General features: G+C 49.3%; 1 long non-coding RNA gene and 1 pseudogene across 1 annotated transcript; one reads left to right on the plus strand and one right to left on the minus strand.

The window, feature by feature from the left end:
• The first annotated feature begins 207 nt into the window (after positions 1-207).
• On the plus strand, positions 208-11,071 carry LOC115838298. Its single transcript, XR_004033298.1, has 3 exons — positions 208-239; positions 1,203-1,381; positions 11,006-11,071. It is a non-coding gene; the product is annotated as an uncharacterized LOC115838298 (long non-coding RNA).
• A 9,221-nt stretch (positions 11,072-20,292) lies between these two features.
• LOC100599807 lies at positions 20,293-25,715 on the minus strand (annotated as a pseudogene).
• Positions 25,716-26,126: the final 411 nt, after the last annotated feature.

The raw sequence follows: 26,126 nt of genomic DNA on the forward strand, positions 1-26,126 counted from the left end.
GGAACACTTTAATTAAAGACCTTCAGGGCACGTGAGCATCTTCAGTACCCTTGTCTAAAAGAAAGTGTTGACTGCTGTACTTTCATCCTTTGTGAATTCTTTAAAAGCATCTATTATTTTTAATTTGCAGCAGCTCTTGCCAGGTAAAAAGTTTTGGGAAACAGATGAATCCAGCAAAGATGGACCAAAAGGAATATTCCTGCGTGATCAATGGCGAGACAGTGCCTGGGGAACATCAGGTAATCTAGATCTAGCATCTGTACTGTGATTTATGCCTGTCTTAGAGCTCCTTTACTCAGCAATTGGCAAGTCATGAATTTTACATCAGTGACATAAGCATGTCAAGCAGTGTCCTCTCCTGTAGTATAATTGCCATTAAGGAGCTTATATGATGTAATTGATTCAAACATAATTAACACAAAATCAAATCTTCAATATTTTTTGAAGTGCTAGCCACAGGAGAATGGTCTTATTTGAAACGACCATAATTTCAGCTGTAACGTTTTGTTCTGTACTGCTGTCAGCATACTTGGAATTGGAAAATCCACACCTGCCATTTGAAGTTCATGTTTCTTTTTCTCCCCTTGCCCTTGTGTACCGTGTATGGAATGATCTATCTTTAAACGTGATTGGGACCAAATCGAGTCACTGGGCATGGACATTCTTCTGGCATACTACCCCTGAAGAGGGATGGGGAGAACTTGTAGAGGCAGACACACTGACAGCAGAAAAAGTGACAGATGATAGGAAGGAAGGAGACAGAAAACCCAAAAGCCAATGTCGTGTATTACAGTACAACGTAAGCATGGAACCTCGTGATGACAGTGAATTATCAGAAAAGAACAAATTATATTGTTTTTAAAAAGGGCAGTAAAATCATATTTTGTTTTAGTAATACTAATAAAATATATTAAAAAAAAATCCTTTTACTTATAAAGGGGTAAAAATTTTATCCACTCAGGTAGATAAACCAGATAAGCTAGATAAACTGTTATATTCCTCTGCTATCCTGGATAAATGAGGAATGTGTTCCATTTCCTTAGCTTATGTTGAATATCCTACAGTGAGAGACACGATAGGAGGTTTTGGCTCAACTGACTGTGGCAGGTTTCCTGACTCCATTGGTTTATCCATGAGACATCACTCATAATTTGTTTGAGCCTCCGGCTGCACTGTATCATGCTTGTGTGTCTTTTTTGTAGATCATTCAGTTTCCCAGCCAATCATGGTGCAGAGAAGACCTGGTCAGAGTTTCCATGTGAACAGTGAGGTCAATTCTGTACTGTCCCCACGATCGGAGAGTGGGGGACTAGGCGTTAGCATGGTGGAGTATGTGTTGAGCTCATCCCCGGGCGATTCCTGTCTAAGAAAAGGAGGATTTGTAAGTTGGCTTGAGGAACTTGTTCCTATCTCTCTCTCTCTCTCTCTTTTTTTTTTCCCCTAAAGCAAAACATGCCTGTTTAGTTTGCTTAGATGTTCACAGCATTAATTACAGGGTATTTTCAAACAACATTTGTTGTAAATAGAACTCAGCAAACATAGTAGGAGATGTAAACTAAACTTTTAGAAACTAAAGTAATAATGTTTTGTGGGGGAGATACATTGATAGTATTGTGAGATAAGAACTGAAATCTAGATCAAAGTTCATTGGACTATCAGAAAACACCATTTTTACTTTAAAAACGAAAGGGGGGTGGTGAAGGAATTAAAAAAATAAAGCTGATGCTGGGATGTTAACAGGGAATTCCGGATTTGAGAGCAGTGATTTGCCAATACCCAAGAAACCTTAATACAGATCAGATTGTAGGGCTATTCTTGTTCTGTTAGCTACGATTTAATTATAAAATCCTCTTTGGCCCTCCTTGAACGGCTTTGTTTCTCACACCTGGCCTGTCAAGAAATTAGGGATTCTGTTAATTCTTTCTTACGAATTTTTTGGATTCGTCGTCACTGACCTCTCTGATGCTAAATTGTAGTCAAATAAGTCTCTGTGTCTATAACCTCTTTCTTTTTAAGTCTTAAGCATTTTTCCATGAGCATCTGTGATAGCCTTTCTCAAAACAATTTCTTTCTTTATCATTAACTTTCTAGATCGAGAAGTGTTAAGATGTACTTGCATTTGAGTCTTCCTCATTTTGAATTCTGCGACTGTTGTCCTATTCCAGGTCACAGACAGGAAGGCCATGAGAGGCACATGAATCTGTCTTCCCTCCCTTTCTCCTGTCTAAACTTGTTTTGTACTTTTTCAAAGACATTTCTCCCTGCAGTCATTTCGGGCTGATATCACCTGATAGCAGTCATTTAAGAGATTTTAATGTAATTTGTGGGAAAGAACAGCAGAAGAACCTTCTTTCCCACAAATTAAGAATTAATATTATAACTGTCTTTTTGTTATAGCGTTTGTTGCTCAGTATTTCTTAGTGTTACACATCTTTTGCTGGGTATCAGAGGCTTGGTCCTGTTTTCCCTATTCCACGTTAAATTTCGTTACAGTAACAGTAGTTCATTTTTGGTGCAGCTTCCTCAAGTGTCAAGTACAGTTCTTAACTACTAGCTATTCTAAAGCTGACCTGATTGCTTTTCGGTGTTTTGACCCTGCAGAGACCTAGGTCAGGTTTAGTAGCTTGTGAATCAGGTAGGAGATGGCTCCGTTTATTTGAACCTTCCCAAGGGGCTGCTGGGAAGAACAAGATCTACCCTTTGGATGTGAGTTACTTCTCTTTTTTCACCCTATCCCCAGCTCACCTCTTTTTCTGTCCTTACTCTTTCCTCATCTTATGAGCACAGGTTCCTCAGCAGAAATTAGTGTTGTGCGTCAGTAGATTGCTAGTGTGGTGAACTGGAACCTGTGACTCTAGCTGTGAATTCTCTGTCATGTGTGTGATCAGTTTCTAATTCTTGGGCACTAACCAGGAGGCATGTGCCTGCATTACTGTGAAGCTTGTAGGAGGCAGAAAAATAGTGGGAATTAGGAGGAAGATACATGGTGGGATTGAATCATTTTGCCACTTAATTTTTCTCTCTTTAAACAATCATCTCACTAGACAGTTATTTTGATGACAAAAGCTGTATCATTTGTCCTGGGAGACTGGTGATCTACCTCTTTTACAAAAGAATTGTGACAGAGGAGGTTAAGACTTCAGGCTAGATAGATGGGGTCAGAAGATTGGACTTTAACCATCAAGATAATTTACTGAGCTTCTGAGGTATGCATAAAGATAAATGAAAATTCTCCAAATCTGTATTCCAGCTTCTTTTAGAAGGAAGATTGTGGGTAATGGAATATTATCCCATAGTTTGACTTAGATTGCATCTATAGAGTGATACAAGAGGACTGATCTAGTGACATCAAGCCACTTGTTGGCATATACAGTCTTCTGGTGGATGGAGACCTGTGGCTCAGTGAACTGATTATTATTGTTATCATTATTGAGATGGAGTTTCACTCTTGTCGCTCAGGCTGGAGTGCAATGGCACGATCTTGGCTCATTGCAACCTCCACTTCCAGGGTTCAAGCGATTCTCCTGCCTTAGCCTCCTGAGTAGCTGAGATTACAGGTGCCTGCCACCATGCCCGGCTAATTTTTGTATTTTTAGTAGAGACCTGGTTTCCCCATGTTGGCCAGGCTGGTCTCAAACTCCTGACCTCAGGTGATCTTCCCACCTCGGCCTCCCAAAGTGCTGGGATTACAAGCGTGAGCCACCGCGCCCGGACAGTGAACTGATTATCAGCTTTGTGGTTGTATCCTCTTGATTTTATACCTAACCTGACTTTCCTCTGCCTGTTGGTCAGGATGACACCTGACCAAAGCTCTTTTTGTGGAAGCCCGAATCACTTTATGGTTGTCATAGTATGCATGCATCTTCTTGAGGAAAGTGAGCCTTTTCTTTTGAAATCTAGTCCGTCATTTAAAGTGTTGAATTCAGAGAACCAGGAAGATAGGATTTCTGCTTCCTGTAGATAATTGTTCTAAAGGAGGAGTGGTACTTGGTAGTGTATGGGGTCAGGGCATCCAGGTTTTTTTACTTTTGGGGTAGCTGTATCAACAGTAACTCCAGTAAGCGTCACTGTAATCCTGAGAGCTGGAAACATCATCTCTGATGGTATAGTGATTGTAGACCTCAAAGCAAGTAACTAAAAAGTTATCCTTACACACTGACAACAGATAATCGAGACTTTAACTTTTCAGGTAAAGGTGGTTCAGAACTAAAATAAATCTCTATATGGTGGTTTACCATTTTCAGTGAACTTTCCTGGTTATGGCTAGATTGAAGCTGTTTAGCTCTTTGTCTGGCTTGAATTCATTTTGATTGTACAAATGGTCTCAGTTTAGTGGTTTTGGCTTCTGTGATAAGAATACATTCTGGCTAACAAGAAGAATCTGGCAACCATATTTTGTTCTGAGTATTCACTGTAAATTTTTGGTAGTATTCCACATAGGAATCTCAAACTTTAGGAGAGCAGCTTTCAGAATAATAGAGCTCAAAATACCAGTCATGTATTTTATTTCTCTTTTCTTTTCGTATCCTTTATTTTATTTATTCTTGGAGTAGAACAGGTGCTCGCCCCACAGCCCCCCATGGTTCAGGGTGGTTACAAAATCAGATGTAATTATTGTATTTTTGAGGCCCGTGGGTGAGATTGTCATCTAAGGACCCTGCTCTCTGGAATACCAGCTGATCTTTTTCAAATAGGTGGAAGCCTAGCCAGCCAAAAAGTGGACCATGATTTCTACCTTGCTGGTTGATGGTGCCCAGGGAAATGAGAAGACCACTCTAAACTTTGATTAGGGTAATGACACCTTAACCTCACAGAAGAAAGATTTTTAGAAAAAATATATCGGGAAGGTCTTTCTGTTTGTTCTGTAGAGAGTATCTGCTTTTTGATCTGGAGGATGTGGACTACAGGCGCCCACCACCATGCCCAGCTAATTTTTTTGTATTTTTAGTAGAGACAGGGTTTCACTGTGTTAGCCAGGATGGTCTCAATCTCCTGACCTCGTGATCCGCCTGCCTCGGCCTCGCAAAGCACTGGGATTACAGGCGTGAGCCACCGTGCCCGGCCCACACCCAGCTAATTTATATTTGAAATTTTAAATTACCAGTAGAGCTTGACATTGTTGTACTTCAAAGGAATTAGACATTTCAGTTTTTTGGCATTTTGTGAAAATGGGTAAGTGTGTGCAGAAGAAACCAATGTTTTAGTAAACATTGTTATAGTTTTTGGACTCAGTGTGTCAAGCAGGTATAAAATACTTTGTAGAAAGAAGGGAGGAAAATGACTAATCCCATTAAATATGGCTTCTGCTGTATGAAGCTTTCTTTTAAGATCACTGCAGTAAAAGTAGTAAATAGATTTGAAATCTTCTGACTTCATTCAGAATTAATAGGTATATTAGGAAGTATTCCCCCCTTTATGTGAGTCTTTTGAGGAAGTTGAGCCATAAGTGCATGGATTCTGACCTCAACAATACATAGTTCTACCTACGTCTGCTTTTCTCCCAGTTCTTTGATATTTAGCGATTTCTCTGCCTCTCTGTAGGTCTGGGATCTCTCAGCACCCATCTTGGTTCCACTCGAGATTTTGATTGGGCTTGGCCACTTGCAATTTGAGCATTTTACTGAAGTTTGGATTTGAGCACTATAACTTTGGGTTAACATTCAGCTAAAGAAAGCCCATAATTAAAAGATGCTGTTAAGCCTTTTTCATTTATTCATTTAGCTAATAGACTTTTCCAGTACTGTATGTACTAGATAATATACAACAAAAAAGCAAATCACAAACCATGCCTTTCTGATGCTTATGTTGGATTTAATTACCTTAGTTCTCAATTCTGGATACTTATCCGAGCTATTTGAGGAGAAGCTTTTCACAACATTTGCAGGAACCTCTACAGACCAATCAGATCGATCTCTGGTGCAGAGGGTGAGCCCAGCCACCTGTGAATTTAAAAAGATTGCGATGCTTAACCCTAGTCATAGAACCACTGCTTTGTGAAAATGACAGTGCCCCTGGGAGGGCCATATTGGCTATATACTTGTATTTGAGATTTAAACCACTTAATTGGGACATTTAAGATTTTTATTCTTGATGTCATGTATAGTATTACATAAGAAATACCATCCTAGTGCATCTCTTTATTACTACTAGTATATTACGTTTGTGTAAAATGGCTTATCTTTATAAAACTTTCACACATGCATTATTTCATTGTTATTCATGAGTAAACCAAGTCTCAGAGATTAAATGACCTGTCCAAAGTCCTGTGACCAGTAAGTGTTAGCAGTTGAGATAGAATGTAGGTTCTGTGCACCCTGGTTCAATACTTTGTTTTTTGTTGTTGTTGTTTTTTTTTGAGACAGAGTCTTGCTCTGTCACCCAGGCTGGAGTATAGCGGTATGATCTTGGCTCACTGCAACCTCCCCTCCTGGGTTCAAGTGATTCTCCTGCCTCAGCTTCCCAAGTAGCTGGGATTACAGGTGTGCACCACCATGTCTGGCTGATTTTTGTATTTTTAGTAGAGATGAGGTTTCACCGTGTTGGCCAGGCTGGTCTTGAACTCCTCACCTCAGGTGATCCGCCCGCCTCGGCCTCCCAAAGTGCTGGGATTACAGACGTGAGCCACCGCACCTGGCGGGTTCAGTACTTTTTAAAAGACTGGGCTAGGTGTTATGACTCACACTTGTAATCACAGAGCTTTGGGAGACCGAGGCAGAAGGATTACCTGAAGCCAGGAGTTTGAATCTAGCCTGTGAAACATAGCAAGACCCCATCTCTACAAAAAATATAAAAATCAGCCAGGCATTTTGTGTGCATCTGCAGTCATAGCTGCTTGGGAGGCTAAGGTGGAAGGATCGCATGAGCCCTAGAGGTCAAGGCTACAGTGAGTTATCATTGCACTACTGCATTCTAGTCAAGGTGAAAGAGTGAGACCCTGTCTCAAAAAAAAAAAAAAAAAAAAATTCACACAGCTGTGAATAGTTTATCAAATATTTTTCAGAAGTGTAAAATTTTCATAAAACTTAACAGCCCATTTATACCTTTCTTCTATTGTCTTTAGGGTCTTCATGTTTTTAAGAGACCATTTTAAGGATCTTGAACCTGGTACTGCTGTCTATTAATGAAATAAAGGCAGGGTCTCACTTTATCCCCAGACTGGAGTGCATTGGCAGTGCATGTTTTGTTCTGAGCATTCAGTGTAAATTTTTGGTAGTAATCCCCATAGGAGTCTCAAACTTCAGGAGAGCAGCTTTCAGAATAACAGGAGAGCTCAAAATATCAGTCAAGTCTTTTATTTTTCTTTTCTTTTCGTATCCTTTATTTTATTTATTCTTGGAGGAGAACAAGTGCCCACCCCACCACTGCAGCTTTGAACCCCTGAGCTCAGGTGGTCTTCCTGCCTCAGCCTCCTGAGCAGCAAGGACTACAGGTGCATGCCACCTCGCCCAGCTAATTTTTTTTAGAGGTGGCGTCTCCTCTGTGTTGCCCAGGCTTGTCTTGAACTCTAGGCCTCAACCTAGATCCTTCCGCTTCTGCCTCTCAAAGTGCTAGGATTACAGGCATGAGCCACTGCGTGCAGCTGATACTGTCTCTTAATAACAGACTTGACAGAATGGTTTCCTATTTGTGCTTTTGTTTTTACTCAGAAGTCAGACTTCTGCCAGCCATTTTTATGGAGGGCCATTGTTGATTTCTTGAGTTTCTTTTTTCTTTTAAGTAAACTTTCTATTGAAATATGACCTGTGTTCAGAGATGTGTATGAGCCATAAACGTTCATCGTCTTGAATTTCTACAAAATCAAAACACCCATATAACACCTACCCAGATCAAGAATTAGAAACTTTCCTTGGGTTCCCCACTCTCTAAAATAAGGACCCCACTATTTTGGTTAGGCATCGATAGCTTATTCAGAGTAGAAAACCAGGTATTTTGTAGGAATGGCCTGTACGATATTGGTAAAATGTAACACATTGCAGGGAAATATTTGAAAATCTGGCCCGTGGCAGTATAACTGAGAATGTAAATTAGTGGCTGAAAGTGTGACTTAGTGGTCAAGATTTCAGGCCAGGCCAGGCATGGTGGTGCGTGCCGGTAATCTCTGCCACTGGGGAGGTTGAGGCAGGAGAATCACTTGAACCTGGGAGGTGGAGGTTTCAGTGACCTGAGATCGCACCACTGCACTCTATCCTGGGCAACAGAGCAAGATTCCATCTTAAAAAACACCACCACCACAAAAGAGATTTCAGGCCAGTCAGCATGTCGATGAGCTGAGCAGGTTCTCAGTAAAGCCCTTGTGAAGAGCCCCTGAAGAAAGATAATGCAGAGCATTGATTTGACTAGTGCACATCCCCTGCAGCCAGCTGTCTTGCTTGTTGTTGAAACTTCCTACTGCTGCTTTATCCTCCTTTCTTTCCTTTTAAAAAAAAAAAAAAGTTTCACTCTTGTTGCCTAGGCTGGAGTGCAATGGTGTGATCTCGGCTCACTACAACCCCCACCTCTTGGGTTCAAGCGATTGTCCTGCCTCAGCCTCCCGAGTAGCTGGGATTACAGGTGCTGCCTAATTTTTGTATTTTTCTTAGAGACAGGGTTTCACCATGTTAGCCAGGCTGGTCTCAAACTCCTGACCTCAAGTGATCCTGCCTTGCCCTTCCAAAGTGCTGGGATTACAGGTGTGCGCCACTGCGCCTGGCCCTTTCTTTCCATTTTTGCCTACAGACCTTTTGAACTCCTTTTGAGAAATTGGAGCTGAACTGTTTCTTCTGAGCCAGTGATTTGATTTGTAGACTGTGGAAGGTGATGACTTAGGTGTGGCAGTGGGATGATTCTTGTAATATTCTTTTGCTGTTGACATTAATGGTTTCTGATTCAGGCAGAGTTGTCATCTAGACCATATTACCACCTCCTGGACTCTTATTTAATGATGATAAAGACAACAGAAAGATCATTCTTATTTTAACAGTTTAGTTTTGCAGGATTTTTTTGTTCCTTTTAATTTTCGTCATCATATTTGTTGAGCTTTTATCAGGCACTGCAGCCAGTGCTAGGGATATAAAAATGAGTACACAGCTTTAGTCAGTTTTGCCTCTGCAGTATGGAGGAAACTGTTGCCTTTGGATATTTTGAAAGATCTTTTTGCCTTTAGAACCCTATCATATTCCTGTCTCTGCTTTGAGGAATCTCAGTGTGGTGCATAATTGGTTATCGTTCAGTCCTTTTAAATCAGTAACAGCCACATACTTTAAAGATTCTATTCTGAAAGGCACATCTCAATGGCCGTCAAAGCTGTGATTTACTGTCTTGATGCCACATGAAGCTAAGTTGTATATCCTTTCTCAGTTCCTTATCATATTTGTTCCTTTTTTATATTATCTTTTTCTGTATCACATTTGAACAGAGAATAACTTTAGAAGTAAAATGGGCTCTAAAGTAGTAGTTGAAAGGTTTAAGACAGCCTTGGCTGGGCGCAGTGGCTCATGCCTGTAATCCTAGCACTTTGGGAGGCCGAGGCAGGCGGATCACGAGGTCAGGAGATCGAGACCATCCTCGTTAACACGGTGAAACCCCGTCTCTACTAAAAATACAAAAATTAGCCAGGCGAGGTGGCGGTCGCCTGTAGTCCCAACTACTCAGGAGGCTGAGGCAGGAGAATGGCGCGAACCGGGGAGGCGGAGCTTGCAGTGAGCCGAGATCGCGCCACTGCACTCCACCCTGGGTGACAGCAAGACTCCGTCTCAAAAAAAAAAAAAAAAAAAAAAGAATGTCAGCCTTTCTGGGCCAGTGATCTCTTAAGAGCATCTGTTGGTTTTGGATCTACAGGCCCGTCCACAGTCAGTCTATTTATAACGAGTGTCTGCTGCTGTGTCCTCCATTGTTGATTTTTGCCCCATTGACATTTGGTTTTGGTGACTGGAAATGCTTTGCAGCCACTCTCATCTTCTATTGAGTGGATCTTGCCTTGTACCAGGAACTTGAACTTGGTCCATGTGCATTTACCATGTGCATAAACCAGAAGTCAGTCGTGGGGAAAAGCAAGGCTGCTTCCCTCTAGTTTTACAAAAACAAAGGGTTAAACCCTTAACCCTTTGGTGTAAGGTTCTGCAAATCTCTCTGTACTATGTCAAGTCACTATACCAAATCTTTTCCTTTTGGAAATCAAGGTACATGTACTTTATATGTCCAGGGCTTAACTTGGGATGTTGGTAAGAGGAGATAGACACTTCAGAGAGAAATTCTCTTGTATCAAATGCTTCAATTTAACATACTCCCACTTAGAGATCTCATGAATAATCTTTGTTACCGGTAGATGGTAGAAGGTAGTTATTAAAGTACTTTTGGTGAAAGAATCTCATAGTTAGAGTTCGCTTGTTTTGAGGCATTACAAAATTTAAGGGTCATCAGTGAATTGTTGATGCATACCTCTGAGGCTTATAAGGTAGAGCTGGGAGGTGATGCAGATTGGCAGGGCATATATCCCAAGATGAGGTACAGAATAATTGAGCTGATACGATGTCAGACCACACTTGGCTCAATATTTAGAAGTAAGGGAGGAATTTACATAGCGCAGTGGAGAAGTATGAAATTCTTTTTACAGGCTTAATAATTTTTTTTTCTATGCTATTAGCTATCATACCTGGGGCTTATTAAGAGTAATGCTGTTACATAGAGTTAGGATTGGGAGTAGAGAACTTGACCAAGAGCTACGAAGTTATGGCTGGGCTTTGGGTAGGAAGAAAAAAAAGGAAGGAAGAAAATGGGTTGGTGGGACATTGGATATAGTAAGACTGTTCTGAACTCTGTAACATAAATGTATGTCTGTCTCCCTCATTTGGCAAGACCTTCTGCAGTGTTCCTGCCTCTGTGTTGTTTGTTAATTAGATTGTAATGTGTGAAAGGGCACAACACTGTCCTCTTCTGAGTAGCATCTGGTGTAGTCTGGTGCCCACAACGGTTGCCCGTTACTATTAGTTGATGACGATTAGTGAAGCTGAAGCTATTTTTTAAACAGGGCCCAAGGGATGCAGACAGTGATGAAAACGACAAAGGTGAAAAGAAGAACAAGGGTACGTTTGATGGCGATAAGCTAGGAGATTTGAAGGAGGAGGGTGATGTGATGGACAAGACCAATGGTTTACCAGTGCAGAATGGGATTGATGCAGACGTCAAAGATTTTAGGTTTGTATGTTTTACACTTCTGATTTTTGAATGTGGGCTAAGGGATTTGTTTGTTTTGATTTAGTTTTACTTTGATTTTCGTTTTCTTCTCCTCCTCATGTTTTCTTTTTAAGAATCCAATCTAGTGTAGGCTGTGCTGCAAAGATTGTAAATTAACTGGTGAGGTGGAATTTTCTAAAAGTTGTCAATGCCTGAAGCGTTGCCAAAATGGTAGATTTTGCATTAGCATAGAACTTTAAAATTTGAAGAAAGATTCCAGAGAAGACGATTTCAGTGATTCTCAGATATTAAAATCACCTAGGATAGATGCCTTGGGACCTTTCTTAAGTTTCTCCCAAATTACTGTATTAGAGAGCTGTGGTTACTAATGGAGTACGTCATATCCTAGAGAGCTATGGTTACTAATGGAGTACGTCATATCCCTCTGCTGGTTTAGAGGAACTTGTGCATTATCTCATTTGAGTCTCATGAGCTCCTTTTGAGGTAGGTGGACCAGGTATCATTTTCCTCATTTTGAAGAACCAGAGATGCAGCTTAAATGATTTGTTCTTAATCATATCTCTTCTGCAGATGCCTCTCATTCCATCTCTGGTCATGATTAATTTATAGGTTTTACCCTATTATTTAAGTTACACAGTATTAAAATAATGTATATTTATCTTCCACAGTTGGCACTTATTCTTCTTGAAAAATCTATAAAAATCCTTGTCCAGTTATATACACGTAGAGGATTTTTTTTTTAAATCTCCAGTGTGATAGTACAGGTAGAGAATTTAATTTTGAGTAATTTTAATATCAGTCTAAAGCTAATGTGTGTGCGTGCACACACACACACACCCCTCTGCTTGTTCTAATGTCTGCCAAAGTCAAAATGAAAATGTATTTTGCACCATCGTTGTAGGACAAGTGTCAGTTGTTTTGTATTCCTAATCTAATTATCGTTAATCTTGCACGTGTAAATAATTACAGTCTTAAACTTTTTAAAAATTATTTTTATGTATTTATTTTTTGGAGACAGGGTCTCACTCTGTTACTCAGGCTGGAATGTAGTGACATGAAGTTAGCTCACTGCAGCCACCACCTCCTGAGTTCACGCAATCTTCCCACCTCAGCCTCCCGAGTAGCTGGGACTACAGCCGCGCACCACCATGCCCGGCTAATTTTTATATCTTTTGTAGAGATGGGCTTTTGCCATGTTGCCTAGGCTGGTCTTGAACTCCTGAGCTCAAGTGGTCTCCCTGCCTTGGCCTCCCAAAGTGCTGAGATTACAGGCGTGAGCATGAGCCACCATGCCGGGCCTGAATTACAATCTTTGGAAGAAATTTAAGGCACAGGGTAATAAATACTTACCTAAGGTCTTTCAGATGAGTTTAGGTGTCCTCTCCACCGTGAATATCCAGCAGCTTGTAGCAGTATTTTGCTGTATTTAAATGGGGGCTGGTCGTGGTGGTGGTGAGTGTGAGTGAAAGAAAGAAAGAGAAGGAACCAGAATAATACTTTTAATATGTACCAGCTACTGGACTACAGGATTTTTGGGGGTAGGGGTTGGAGGTGGAGAAGAAGGGCATTGAATGTTGCCGCAGGCTACACTCTCCTGATAATATATTATTTATTCGTCTGATTTTGGATCATATAATCCTGAAGTCCTTTTATATAAAGTGATGGTAGACCCTGGGTTACCCCGAACCTTGTGTCCCACAATAATTATCAACAGTGCCCTTTTTTTTTTTTTTTTTTTTTTAATCTTAGGCATGTCCTGGTTTGGATGATAAATTACATCTTCCCATTACTTTTAATTCTTAGAATTGTCTATTTAACAGGGGCATATCCTAGATAATGAGTTCATCTTGTACAACTTTGGAATAGGCTGCTTATTTCGGTTTCTTAGAAAGGGGAGGAGGGCGGGGGTCTCACGGAAGAGGCCCACCCACCTTGCCCGTGAGGTCGTAGCTCGGACTGCAGGGCGGGGAGCGCTCGGGGGCCTCGCCATCCCGGGTGGCAGCGGCGCCTGGCGTGCCCGTCATGTCCCTGGACGAGAGGTGAGCAGTGCCGGCCCGCAGGCCAAGGAGAGCGCAGGAACGGCCCCGCCCCAGCCCCGCCCACTCCTCCCCTCCCTCGACCCGGTCCCCGCGGGCTCCTCCCTCTGTCCCGTCGCCCCCTCGACGACACTGGCTCGGAGCTTGCTGTTCCCTGAGGGCACGCAGAGCCGCAGGGTCCGCGTGAAGGGGCGGGCAGCCTCCCTGAGCAACACCGGCTCGGCTCCGTGCGCTTAGGACATGGGTCACATCCAGCCCCGGGACCCGTTCCCTGTGGCCGCTTGCTTGCCTTTCGGGGGCAGCGGGTCGCGGGGACCCCGTCTGCTGCGGAAGAGTTCCCGTAGTCGCTGCGCAGCGCGACAGCAGGCGGCGCCCGAGCCCCGGCCTGTGGGCCGTCCCCAGGTGGCGAGGCGGGGAGCTGGGGACCCCTGGTCTGCGCCTCCGCGGATAGCCCCGACACAGTTCCGCATCCGTGAAGGCACCCGGCCCGAGCTCATCTGATACAGTTTTGTTTACCAACCCATACTCGCCTTGCAGCACACGTACGCTGCGGTGTTTTGGGGCCGCTGACTGGCGCGGGGACTTTGACCCTTTAGTATGGATCACCTCTCGTTTCCCCCGGCCTGTTGGGCTGTGCCCAGAATGTCCCACCAGGGGAGAGCTTTCGCAAGAGGGCTGCGCAGCACCCATCTCCCAGTGGACCGCTCCTGAAGGCGGGGCCGGCCTTATTAACCCATGACACTCACCCTGGCCCCGAGGAGGAGCCAAATAAATTCATGAAGTCGTGGATCATTTTGAGCAGAGCTGCCAGGATATCCCAGGCACCCGGCAGCTCTTGGTGACAGAGAGTAGGGAGTGCAGCTGGGGTTGCTGGTAGCAGAGCTCAGGGGCTCTGTGGCCTGGGCCCACCTTTCAATTACCCCCATCTCCACATTCTATAAGCAGCTTCAGGTTACCAAGGAACAGGGCGAGTGCCTTACATAGGGACTGTTTGAGGGGTGTGTAGGGAGGGGAGAGCTGGAGACGGGTACCTGCACCTTTTTTTTTTTTTTTTTTTGAGACAGAGTCTCACTCTGTCGCCCAGCCTGGAGTGCAGTGGTGCGATCTGAGGTGCTCGCTCCATACCACTGGGCAGGTGGCCTGAGCAAAGGGACAACTTTCTGCCACCCATGCCAGTGGACAGTAGGTGCAGACACCCACACCAGAGGCACCTGCTGCGATGCAGGCGGCGCCCACGGAAACCCGAGGCTGCCAGCCGCCGCCCTGGAGACCCCTAGAGACAGGCAGACGGGCGGGCGGCAGATGCGTGTGTCTCAAGGGGCAGCGTGGCTGGCGGGGCGCGCCCTAAAGGGCAGTGGCACGCGGTCGCGCCGCGAGCCGAGGGGCGCGGGTGGGCGCGCAGGAGTTAGCAACCGACACGGAGGCGCCAGGCGGACGCACCGAGGGCCATAGGGCTGCAGGGCCGCACAGCCAGGCACACATCGTCGCGCAGAGGCGCAGGCTCGGGGGCCTCCTAGGCGGAGGTGGCCAACTCTCGCCCTCAGCGCAGGGAGGGGCGGGCGTCGGGGGCGGGGCGGCGCCGTCCGGGCCCTCCCCCTGCCCCGCCTCCCGTCAACGTCTTTAACGGTTGGCGCGTGGTTGGTTTCAGGTTGCCAGGCAGCGAGCGAGGCGGCGGGCAGCTAGCAGCTGGCGGACGCTACCCGGCGGCGGTGGGGATGCGGCTGGGCCCTGCCCGGTGGCGCGGCCTGAGCCCTGCTGCAAGAATGGACAGCGGGGACTACAAGGACCAGAATCTCATGGTGAGACCCTTTTAAACCCTCCTCCCCACCCTGCTCCGTGGTCTACTTCAGTCGGCCTCCAGCGACAGAGAGTCCTGTCCCCTCGCTGCCACCCCACTGAGAGGACAGGCAACGGCCAGGGCCTGGACTCTTCAGAGCAGCTTTCCCCAAGTCCTGCAGGATGGGTGTCAAGAAGGGACCATGGCCTTTTTAGACATTCCTGAGCCTGAAAATTGCCCCAACTTCAACCCCACCCCCACCTTTCCACCTTCCCATTGGGAGATCCCACCCCCACAGCGTGTGCAGATGAATCTCGGCTCTCTCATCCAGAAACGTCAGGGGCAGGGAGGGCTTGACCTAAATGCCCCCAGAAGGAAGGTGGGGGTTTCCCTGTTAACCAGAGGCTGCTCCAGCCCTGGTGAGGTCAGGAGTTTAAAGGGATTTGGGGATCACCAGTAGGAAGACAAGGGCCCCTGGTGTCAGGATGGGGCCCGGAGTGCCTGGTTCTTGGGCTGCAACACAGATGCTGTCCAAGTCCGGACTCGAAGTATTTCAGAGAAGTGCCAGATGCAGATACGATGGCCCCACAGAGCCCCGGGGCCTGGGACAGATGGGGAGGTGAGAGTGGGGGCTGTGGAGGGGAAGGTGGAATTCCTGATCATCAGTGGTGCGTGGGCCAGAGCAACAAGGGAGATGACTCAGTGACCTCGAGGCCACCACTAGGCTGTGGGTGGGTGGGTGTCTCTCTCGGCAAGCCCCTTCCTCATCCCCTAATTTTTGAGATCTGGGGAAGGGCCCTCATCACCAGAAGGTGGGCAGTAAGGTAACTGGAGGATAATGTTGCTTGCAGAGTCCCCTACCTCTCAAGGGTGGGCTTGCTTCTCTAAAGAGGAGCCTGGGCTCCAGCCCCCAAGCAAGCCCTGGGCTCTAGGACATCCTCTTTGGCTTTTTCGAATGTGTCTCTTTGAAAATCATTGGCCTTGGCATGTATTGTGTGCCCCCGGGGGCAGGGATGAAGGGTCCTCTCCTCCCACCAGTGGAATTTGGCTGAAGATGCCAACAAAGGTGACCCGTCAGGCAGTGTAGGTCCCTCTGAAAGTGCCTTTTTTTGTTTTGTTTTGTTTTTCTTTTTTTGAGACGGAGTTTCACTTTCTCACCCAGGCTGGAGTGAAGTGGTGCGATCTCAACTCACTGCCCCCCAAGTTCAAGCGATTCTCCTGCTTCAGCCTCCCGAGTAGCTGGGATAACAGGCGTGCACCACCACACCCAGCTAATTTTTGTATTTTTAGTAGAGACGGAGTTTCGCCATGTTGGCCAGGCTGGTCTCGAACGCCTGACCTCAGGATCCGCCCACCTCGGCCTCCTGAAGTGCTGGGATTACAGGCATGAGCCACCACGCCAGGCCTGAAGGAGTCTTCACTCGGGCATAGGGCCGTTCATTCTACCCCCACACCCAGCAGCTGTTTCCCTTTGATCAGCAGAAGACACACTCCCCACTCCAACCTGTTGTTTAGGGAGATCCACGCATAGGATGAGACCCATTTCGCACTGGCTGGAGGACAGGCAGATGTGGGGGCTCTAGGTGACACTCTCCTCAGCGTGGGAATGTGGTCACAGGCTGTTGGGATGATGGGGGACATTCCCTGCTCCATGCCACCTACCAGGCCTCATCCCAGAGCTGTGCCTGCACCTGCCCCTGCCCCTGCAGCACATCGTTCACGGAAACACAGAGAGGCTGCTCCAGTGCCAGGGCCCCAAGTTCAAGCCCAGGGGAGCTGCGAGTGTTTTATTTGGGCGTGAGGCTGAGGCAGGCCAAAGGAGCAGACAGCTCTCTTCCCTGGGGCTCTCCTGGAGGCCAGGGCTCCTGGGGAGACTCATTGACTCAGACACAGTCCAACACTCTGTGGACCTGCTGCCCTCTGACCTGGGCAGAGTTTTCCTTAGGACAAAGGAGGCCTGAGATGGCTGAATGCTGGAGAAGCCAGAGGCTTGCCTGGCGTCTCTCTGAGGCCCAGCATGGTCCTCTCCCTCTAATTCCAGGGGCTTGGTTTTCCCACCCAGGTGGCGCTTCGGGTCCGGCCCATCAGCGAGGCAGAGCGGAAGGAAGGAGCTACCGTCATCACCCGTAAAGTGGACGAGCAGGTATGCAGGGCTCTGCAGCAAGAGCTGCAGGGCAGAGGTCTGCTCAGATGGCTCAGCTCACCTGGTGAGGGCAGAAAGGGCTCCTGTGGCTTGCAGCACCATCCTTCCTCTACTCACTGAACTCTTGGCTGTGCTGTTGATGACACCACCAAGGAAGCTGGGGGCTCTCCTTCCAGGAAGCCTTCCTAGATTGATCCAAGGACAACTGGGAGCTTCCCTACCCTGGGTGGGCCCTGGTCCTTTACCTTTCATATGCTCATTGCTTGACTTTCCCACCCTAATATGCCTGCTACCCACAGAGCACATATATATACGGTCGAGAGCTAAAGCTCGCCTCTAGGGTGTTACGTGTGGCAAAATCCTTGGCTCTCTGTTTGCAGTCTTGGTCCTCATGTCACCAGGATGAGGAAGGCAGGGCACATGATGCAGTAAGTGTTTATCAAGTACCAGCAGCATGCTGGGTACTGTGCTAGAAACTGGGAAACTGGTGAACAGAAAAGGCCCTCTTTGCCTTGCTCATGTAATTGTCCAAAATTCTCTCTCCACTCCACCTCTCTCATTCTTTAGGACTCAATGCTAGTGCCACCTCTTCCAGGAAGTCTTCCTCTAGGGGTAGGATTAGATGCCTCCCTGTGCTCTGGCACTTTCCTGGTTATTGACATGATCCTTGAGTGTCGGAAGGCAGGAAACCTGGCCTCCGTTTGCACTTTGTCCCTGAGACCTTGCTCAGCAGGCGTGTTAACCTGGCCTGAGCACCCCACGCTGGTCTCCCTGGCAGCTCAGAGCACCTGTCCCCACCCCTCCCCAGCTCAGCTCTGGCTCACGTGGAGGAGGGGCACAAGGGCTCCACTGTGTGCTGGAGGGGACAGGAATAGGGTGATGCTCTCGAGGGTGGGGCGGGGGCTGGAGCGCAGACAGATGGAACCCAGACAAAGCCCTCTTTAAGCGGGGATCGTGGCAGCTGTGCTGACAGTGTACCACAGGGTCCTGGTTAGCTAAAGGAACCAAATGCCCAGGACGCTGTGAACTTGGCAGTGTCTGGAGGTTGTATGAAGGTCATAGGTGGGATGGGCATTGGTGCATGCCGCTCACCTTCCCTAGCACTGAAGGCCCCCCTCCCAGAGGGTGCTCCTCAGGCCACTGGTCCTGCCCGTGTCCACAGGAACACTGGCATTGGGATGACAGCGGGAGCAGCTGGCTGGGTTCTGGTTGTGTCCCATGGGGACCTGTACCGGGGAACTCGGAGCCAGGTTTTATCTTCAGTCGGGTCTGACACTACAGCAGGGCTCATGCTGCTAGCTTTGGGGCCTGGGACAGGGGCCAGATCCTAGAAGAGGCTCACTGTGACCACCTAGCTTCTGGCCAGCTGGCAGGGAGCCTGAGTGAGTGGCCTCATTCTTCTCCCTGCACGAAGCCCCCTGGTCCATCCTATCCAGAGCTCTCTCCTGTAACTGGCTGCCCTGAAATCCCATCTGATTGGGAAAGACTTCTGCATGAGGCCTCCTGGAAAGCCACCTCCCTCTTCCCTCCTCCACTGAGAATCCCAGAAGGGTCCTTGCCAGATACCTGATGGTCCTGGAATGCTGTGGGGAGGGTGATGGGCTGGTGGGAAAGTTCTGTGGGGACTGTGACTGTCACCTCCCCCAGGGGCAAGCTGAGCCAGGTGGCAGGGCTGGGCATAGAGCAGATGCACCCTGCTCCGTGCACCACTGCATGGGCGCCCCCTGCCCAGAGTGGGGCTGGCATAGACATACCTGTGAACCCCATGCCACCCTCAGCTCGTCTCTCCTGAAGCTGAAGCCCCTGCCCAGCCCGACCCCTTCCCCTGCCTGCGCGCCTTAGAGGACCCTGGTTTGCTCCACCAGCATCTACTCTAGCTCTTTCCCCCGTGCCTCCACCCATCGATTCCTTCCTCTTCCTTCCCCTGCCCCGCCCCCCTGCACTAACAGGCTCAGTGTCTCGGGAAGGATCCCTGGGCAAACAACCACTTAGAGAGCCAAGGGGTGAGAGGTACAGCTGGCGATGCTGACAGGGAGCTGCGGGGACCCTCAGAAAAAGCCACAGGTGATCCAGGACTCAGGGCCCCAGAGCGTGGGGCTTGAGAGACGAGAGACAGGTAAGGCATCTTGAAGTGGGCTGTGCTGGGGGCAATAAGGTGGAACAGGAGGCAGGTTAGGGACCTAGAGGGTGGAGTAGGGGCCAAAGCTGAGAGCGAGTGAGCAGTGAGTCCCCTGGCCTCAGCAGGAAACGAAAAGCTGGAGTTCAACCTGAAAGAGACGCGCAATGTGCCTTCAGGGGAACGGGCCAGAGTGAACGGTGCTCATCCTAGACCAGCCACCTTACCCCTATGGACTCAGTTTCCCCAGCTGTGGACTTGGGCCATTCCAGCTTTAGTGGTGCTCACCTCTGAAGAGGGTATCTTTAGAAAAGAGGGGGCCCTACCAATAGCCTCTCCTCAGAGGAGGGCAGCTGTTGAGTGGAGCTGGGCAGACCTGGGGCCTCCGCTGTGGACCTCCTAGAGAGGTCCCTGTGTGTGGCTGGCGTCACCTGGGTTGGAATCGCCCAGGTTGCTGATTACAAGCACGGCTGCTGCAACCCCGCTTCAGACCCTCTGGCTCAGCCCGCCCAGAGGAGGCCCAGGAGCCTGCACCTCGAGAAGTGCCCCTGTGATCCTGTTTCAGAACCCCTGCTAGGCTGGGTGAGGACCCATGGGGAGGACCCATGGGGAGCAATGGTCTCTATGGCAGCAGGCCGCGCTGCCAGGGACTTCCCATCAGTGGGGGAGCCGGGCCACTGAGGGAGTGGGGTGAGATGGGGTGGGGGTGAGGGTGGTCTTGGCAAGAATTCTCACAGCAACAGACAGTGCACTCAGCTGGGTCTGACTAGAGGGTCTGCACAGAGCAGGGTGACTAGAAAACCCCAGGTCAGGGCGGGGCTGTGCCCAGCCAGGTTAGAAACAGACCAGAGGCTCTGACTCTGCCCGTCCGCACCTTCTAGCTGGCCAACCACAAGTGACCCTGCTGCCCACACCCAACGTCAGTGGGCTGAGTCAGGAGTTTGAAAGCCATTGGCCAGAGATCGCAGAGAGGTCCCTGTGGGTGGCTGGCGTCATCCCTGTCATCTACTACAGTGTCCTGCTGGGCCTGGAGCTACCTGGTGAGTGGCGAGCTGGGGTCTGGGGACTTGGGCTTGGCCGGAAATGGGGATCCTCGTTCAATGGGTGCCAGTCCTCTGTGTTTGACCCCTGAGGCCCTGGATCATAGACCATGTTTGAGTCCCTGGTATGTGCCAGGCATTTATGTAATCTTCCCAGCAACCCCATGAGGGCTGCACCATGGACTGCTCCCATTTTACAGGTGGGGAATGTGACGCACAGAGAAGTTAAAGAACTTAGCAAAGTCACACAGGATTTGTGGCCTGAGTTCCCAAGTCTCACGGCTACCCCCACCCCGGCCCCTCCACCTTGCCTCTCAAACCTGCTCACCCTGTCCCCTAAACCCACTCTCCTTGCCCCCCAAAACCCTGGACACCTTCTGCTTGCGCAGCTGCTTCTGCTCGCCCACCAGGGCTTCAATGCTCTCCTGGGCTGCGGCCACCTCGGGCGGCTCCAGGATGTCTGGCTGGTCATCGCCTGTGTCTGAGTCCTCCCTGTTGTCCTTAGTTCCTCCCTGTTGTCCTTAGTGTAGCAGTCCTTCCGCTGCTCCTCCCACCATTTGAGGGCCCGGCAGGACTTCTCAAGCTCCCAGCTGCCACAGCCCCACCCAGAGAGACAGGGCATTCAGGCAATGGGGGCAGGGCACTGTGTACAGCCACAGGTCATGCTCCTCTGTCCCAGGCGCAGGGGTGGGGCCTGGAGGGTCCTGGGCGGGGGCTTACCCGGCGATGATGAGCAGGTTTCGGGAGATGTTAATCCGGACCTTCATGGCATGGTTCTCCAGCTCCAGCAGGCGCCTCCGCACATCCATCTGCTCCTGGAAGGCGCTGACGAGCTGCTCCCGAAGCTGTCCCATGCCGGCTTTCTCACCCGGCCTGCTGTGCAGCTGGACCTCAGCTGCCGGTGAGTGCGGGTGGGCAAGGTAGAGGAGGGGGCAAGTTCAGCTAGGAAAGCCTGGGCCCACCTGGGGCCCTCCCCTCCCTTTCTTCCCAACTCAGTGCTCCCACTTCCTGCCCAACTGCTTCCTCCAGGAAGACCCCCTAGATTACTACATCCTCCCACACCCCACTCCCACATTGAGTCTTCAAGCTGTTGCCCAAAAGCGATTCCCAGCTCCTTGGTATCAACTGGGCTCCTGCTAACCCTTACAGCACCTCTGTGCCAACTATAAAAAGGTGCCCCTAGAAACTTTACTGTCTGTGGCCAGGCACAGTAGCTGATGCCTATAATCCCAGCACTTTGGGAGGCCCAGGCGGGCAGATCACCTGAGGTCGGGAGTTTGAGACCAGCCTGGCCAACATGGTGAAACCCCGTCTCTACTAAAAATACAAAAATTAGCCAGGTGTCATGGTGGGCACCTGTAATCCCAGCTACTTGGGAGGCTGAGGCAGGAGAATCGCTTGAACCCGGGACGCAGAGGTTGCAGTGAGCCTAGATCACGCCACTGCACTCCAGCCTGGGCAACACAGCAAGACTCTGTCTCAAAAAAAAAAAAATCTTTACTGTCTGCTTCTCTCTTTATATTAGTATATTTTTTTTAAAAAAAGAAGCTTTGCTGTCTGTTGGAAAACCATCATAGCAAATATGCAGGTCTACAAGGAAACAGAGCCCATTCCGGGGGTGCAGGCATGACCTCGCAGCCCTATGCCACAGCCCTTAGTGTGTGCCCTGCACAGCTCATTGCTCACATGGCTCTCTCTCGTGGGATCCCACCTACTTTTCCAAGGTGGGGTTGTAAAATGGGGTTGTGATCTCTGGCAACTGTCTGAAGCAGAGATCACAACCCCATTTAACAGTTGAATGCTAGGAGGCTCAGAGCTGGTGAGTGCCTAGCTCAACCACCCAGCCAGAAAGAGCCAGATTCTGGATTTGAACACAACATGGCCTGATCCCAGAGCAACGTGAGGCTGCCCGAAGGGGGCTGCCACTCACACAGACCCACAGGCGCACCTTGGATGTAGAGGATGTCACTCCGATCCTGCCGGCCCCGGGCCTGGCCCTGCCCAGTCTGCTCATCAGTCTTGCCCTTGAGTCGCTGGATCTCGGCCTGCGGGTCAGCGATGATGCTGGTGCCCTGGGAGATGTGGCAGGAGACGTTTGTCAGATGCTGCTTCACCTGCAGGGAACACGTATGGAGCGGAGAGGATGCAGTCACCCTCGTGCACTCACCGAGGCCTGCCTGCGGGGCCTTTCTTCCCCCTGCCTCCCCCAGTCTTTCTGGGTGATGGCCTCCTTTCCTCTACTTCCACAACCTCCTGTCACACTCACTGCTAGATCTCATCAACCTTCAGTGGCTTCCTAATGGCTGCGGGGAATGTCCTCATTCCTCCACCCGTTGTTGAAGGGCCACCCCCATCTCTGATTTTCTCTGGGCTCACCGCTCCTGCATGAACATCCCGCTCCGGTTGAAGACCTGTCCTGCTCTCCCCATACTCGCCACAGACGCCATCCCCTTCCTGCCTTTGGAAGCTGTGCCCTCCCTGCTCCCACCTTTCTGGAATGTCCTCCTAGCCTTCAGGGTCCCACTGACAGTCTCCAGAGAGTTCCACTGGACCCCACCAGGCCACCCCCACCTCCTGTTCCTGTCTTGCCCCAGCACCTACCATTGGCCTCATTTACCTGCTATTAGGAATATTCTGAACCATCAGTGAGCTGTTGCAAGAATGTGTCTCCCGTCCCCCATTGAGGGGTTGGAATACAACTTACCGCCCTCAGGACAGCAGCTGGCAAGTGTTAGGTGTTGGGAGAATATTCCCTGCATGCTATCATACACGTATCCATTCCCACTCCTCCGCACACGAACAGGCGGAAATGGATTTCTAAGTGGATGGCAGGGGCTCCGACATGCTTACAGACAGGTGAGGACATGGACTTGGAAACAGGGCAGATCTAGTTTCCATCCTCAGCGCCATCACTGGCCAGCTGGGAAGTCACTTAACTTCCTTAAGCCTTGCTGTCCTAATCTGTACATGAGAACAGCAATAACTGCTATTTTTTGAGGATCAAAGGAGGTAGCATGTAAACAGCTCAGAGCAAGTGTTGAGTGAAGGTTGCCTCCTGTGATGACCGTCACGAAGAGGTGCTTTGGAAATGCAAAGATCTAAATGAGCATCTGAAGACGAGGAAGGGAAGAGAAGAGGGGATGAGGCAGGGGGAGCACAGTCCTGGGACTGGAGGAAGCGGGGACCCTTGGGAGCTGTCGGCTTCCGGGCAGAGGAGCAGGGTTTGGAGGTGCAGGGAAAGTGTACAGGCGACAATCAACTAGGGAATGAGGCCAGTGCAGCAGTGGCTGGTTCCAGAGAGTGGGGTGGGGTGGCAGGGATCAGCCCAGGGGCTTGAATCTCAGCCCAGGAAGGTATGTCCTGTTGGACAGTCCAGGGGCCCTCACCCTTGTCTTAATGTTCTTGGCCCGGTCGGCGTAGGTCAGGGTGTTTCAGGACTCCCCGAAGGCACTGCTCGCAGGACTGACATGAGCGATCATCACTGTGCGGCTGTTTCCTCCCAGAGAGTCCTGGATGGGAGGTGGCTGTGGTCAGCAGGGACTGCCTCCCCAGGCCTTCCTGCCAGGCTGTTCACAATGCTCTCCCTGGGGAGTGCAATCTCTCTCTCTCTCTTTACACTCAAGGGACCTGGCTGCTGAACGTCATATGGTGTAAGTCTTGGGAGGAAGAAACCCCTGCTCCAGCAATTACCAGCTGTGTAGGCTTTAAAGAGCTCATTCACCTCTTTAGTTCTTTTTTTTTTTTTTTTTTTTTTTGAGACAGGGTCTCGATCTGTCGCCCAGGCTGGAGTGCAGTGGCGCTGTCTCAGCTCACGGCAACCTCCACCTCCCAGGTCCAAGCAATTCTCGTGCCTCAGCCTCCCGAGTAGCTGGGACTATAGGCGTCTGCCAGTATGCCTGGCCAATTTTTGTATTTTTAGTAGAGACGGGGTTTCACCATGGTGGCCAGGCTGGTCTTGAACTCCTGACCTTAGGTGATCCACCTGCCTCGGCCTCCCAAAGTGCTGGGATTCCTGGCGTGAGCCACCACACCTGGCCTTCCTTGCTTTTTAAGGGGGCAGTCCTTTTGCAATTGTTCCCACCTCCCCGGCTTCCAGGTGCAGTCATGACGGCAGCTGCTGGCAATGTTAAGTAAGTGGTGACTGATATTAGACCAGGGGGGCCTCTGACGGGATCCTACTTCCAGCACTTACTAGTGTGAGCCCTTAGGAACATTACCTAAATGTGTTGTGCCTCAGTTTCCTCATCTGCAAATGTAATCCCTCAAACTCATAGAGTTGTTGACAAGATCTAAGGAGCTAATAGAGTGAAGTACTGAATTCAAGAGTCCAGCCAGGAGTGGGTGCTCAGTGATGCTGCTATAATTTAAGGCCAAGGACACCCCTGCACAAAAGAGGCCACCCTCAAACAGCAGACCTGTGGGGCCATGAGGCTGACTGCCCACCTGCACCCCAAATCTAGGCAGCTCTGACCCACAGCCCTGGGTGGGGGTATCACGTGCTCCTTTTTCTTCCTGTTGCCCGGCCTTTGGTTCGGGTTGCCAGATAAAATATAGGATGCCCAGTTAAATTTGAATTTCAGATACAGAACTACTTTGTTTTAGTATAAGAATATCCCAAATATTTCATGGGACATATTTACACTAAAATAAATTTTGCTGTGTATCCTGAGGTTGGTATTTAGCTGGGTGCCCTGTATTTTCATTTGTTCAATCTGGCAGCCTCGCCCTTGGTTCCCAGTGCCCAGGCCCAGCTGTGGCTGGTACCTTCAGGAGCTGGGTGAGCTTGTTGTCGTGATATTTGAGGTACTTTTTACCCTGTAAGCTCAGGGTGTTGATGTAGTTGCCCAGTGCCAGCAGTGAGCAGTTGATGTGGGCCCCCTCCTTCCTGCGCTGCCCACGATTCTGTGTCTGGGGGCGAGCAAAGGGCACAAGTGTGGCCTGATGAGGCAGGGGACTGTGTTTCTCCCCAGCCACCCCACCAATGACCTGGTGATCCTGGGTAATAAACCCCCAAGGACCTTGTGGCCATCCTCCCGCCAAGGCCATCGAGGGCATTGGAGAAGGTTAAGAGACCTGGAGGCCTCTGAACAAGAGTGATGGGCTAACAGCTTCTGAGGAGGGCTGAGATGGCTGGTTCTCCCCAGGGCAGGTGCCGTGGCACGGCCTGACACACAGTGCCATTGATGAGATGGGAGGGAGGCTGCTTTCCAGGCAGCTCAGCTGGGAGCCGGCAGGACCACAGGTGCTCCAGGGAGCAAGGAGGAAAGCATGTGCGCACATGCATGGTGGCGGAGGGCAGGTGCCTCTCCTTTTCTTGGGCCTGCAGGAGCATGTCAAAGCCGAGGAGGCCCTGCCTGTGCCACTATGCCTGGCTAATTTTCTATTTTTAGTAGAGACAAGGTTTCTCCATGTTGGTCAGGCTGGTCTCGAACTCCCGACCTCAGGTGATCTGCCAGCCTCGGCCTCCCAAAGTGCTAGGAGGCCTTTCCAAAGAAAGGAGAGGCCAGGCATGGTGGCTCGTACCCTATAATCCCAGCACACTGGGAGACCAAGCTGAGAGGATTGCTGGAGTCCAGGAGTTTGTACATGGGAGACTCTGTCTCTACAAAATTTTTTTTTTTTTTTTTTTTTTTTTTTTTTTTTTTGAGACAGAGTCTCACTTTGTCACCCAGGCTGGAGTGCAGTGGTGTGATCTCAGCTCACAGCAACCCCTGCCTCCTGGGTTCAAGCGATTCTCCTATCAGCCTCTGGAGTAGCTGGGATTACAGGCACGCGCTACCACGCCTGGCTAATTGTTGTATTTTTAGTTGAGACGGGGTTTCGTCATGTTGATCAGGCTGGT

Source organism: Nomascus leucogenys, chromosome 14 (genome assembly GCF_006542625.1).
Source record: "Nomascus leucogenys isolate Asia chromosome 14, Asia_NLE_v1, whole genome shotgun sequence".
Taxonomy (NCBI): domain Eukaryota; kingdom Metazoa; phylum Chordata; class Mammalia; order Primates; family Hylobatidae; genus Nomascus; species Nomascus leucogenys.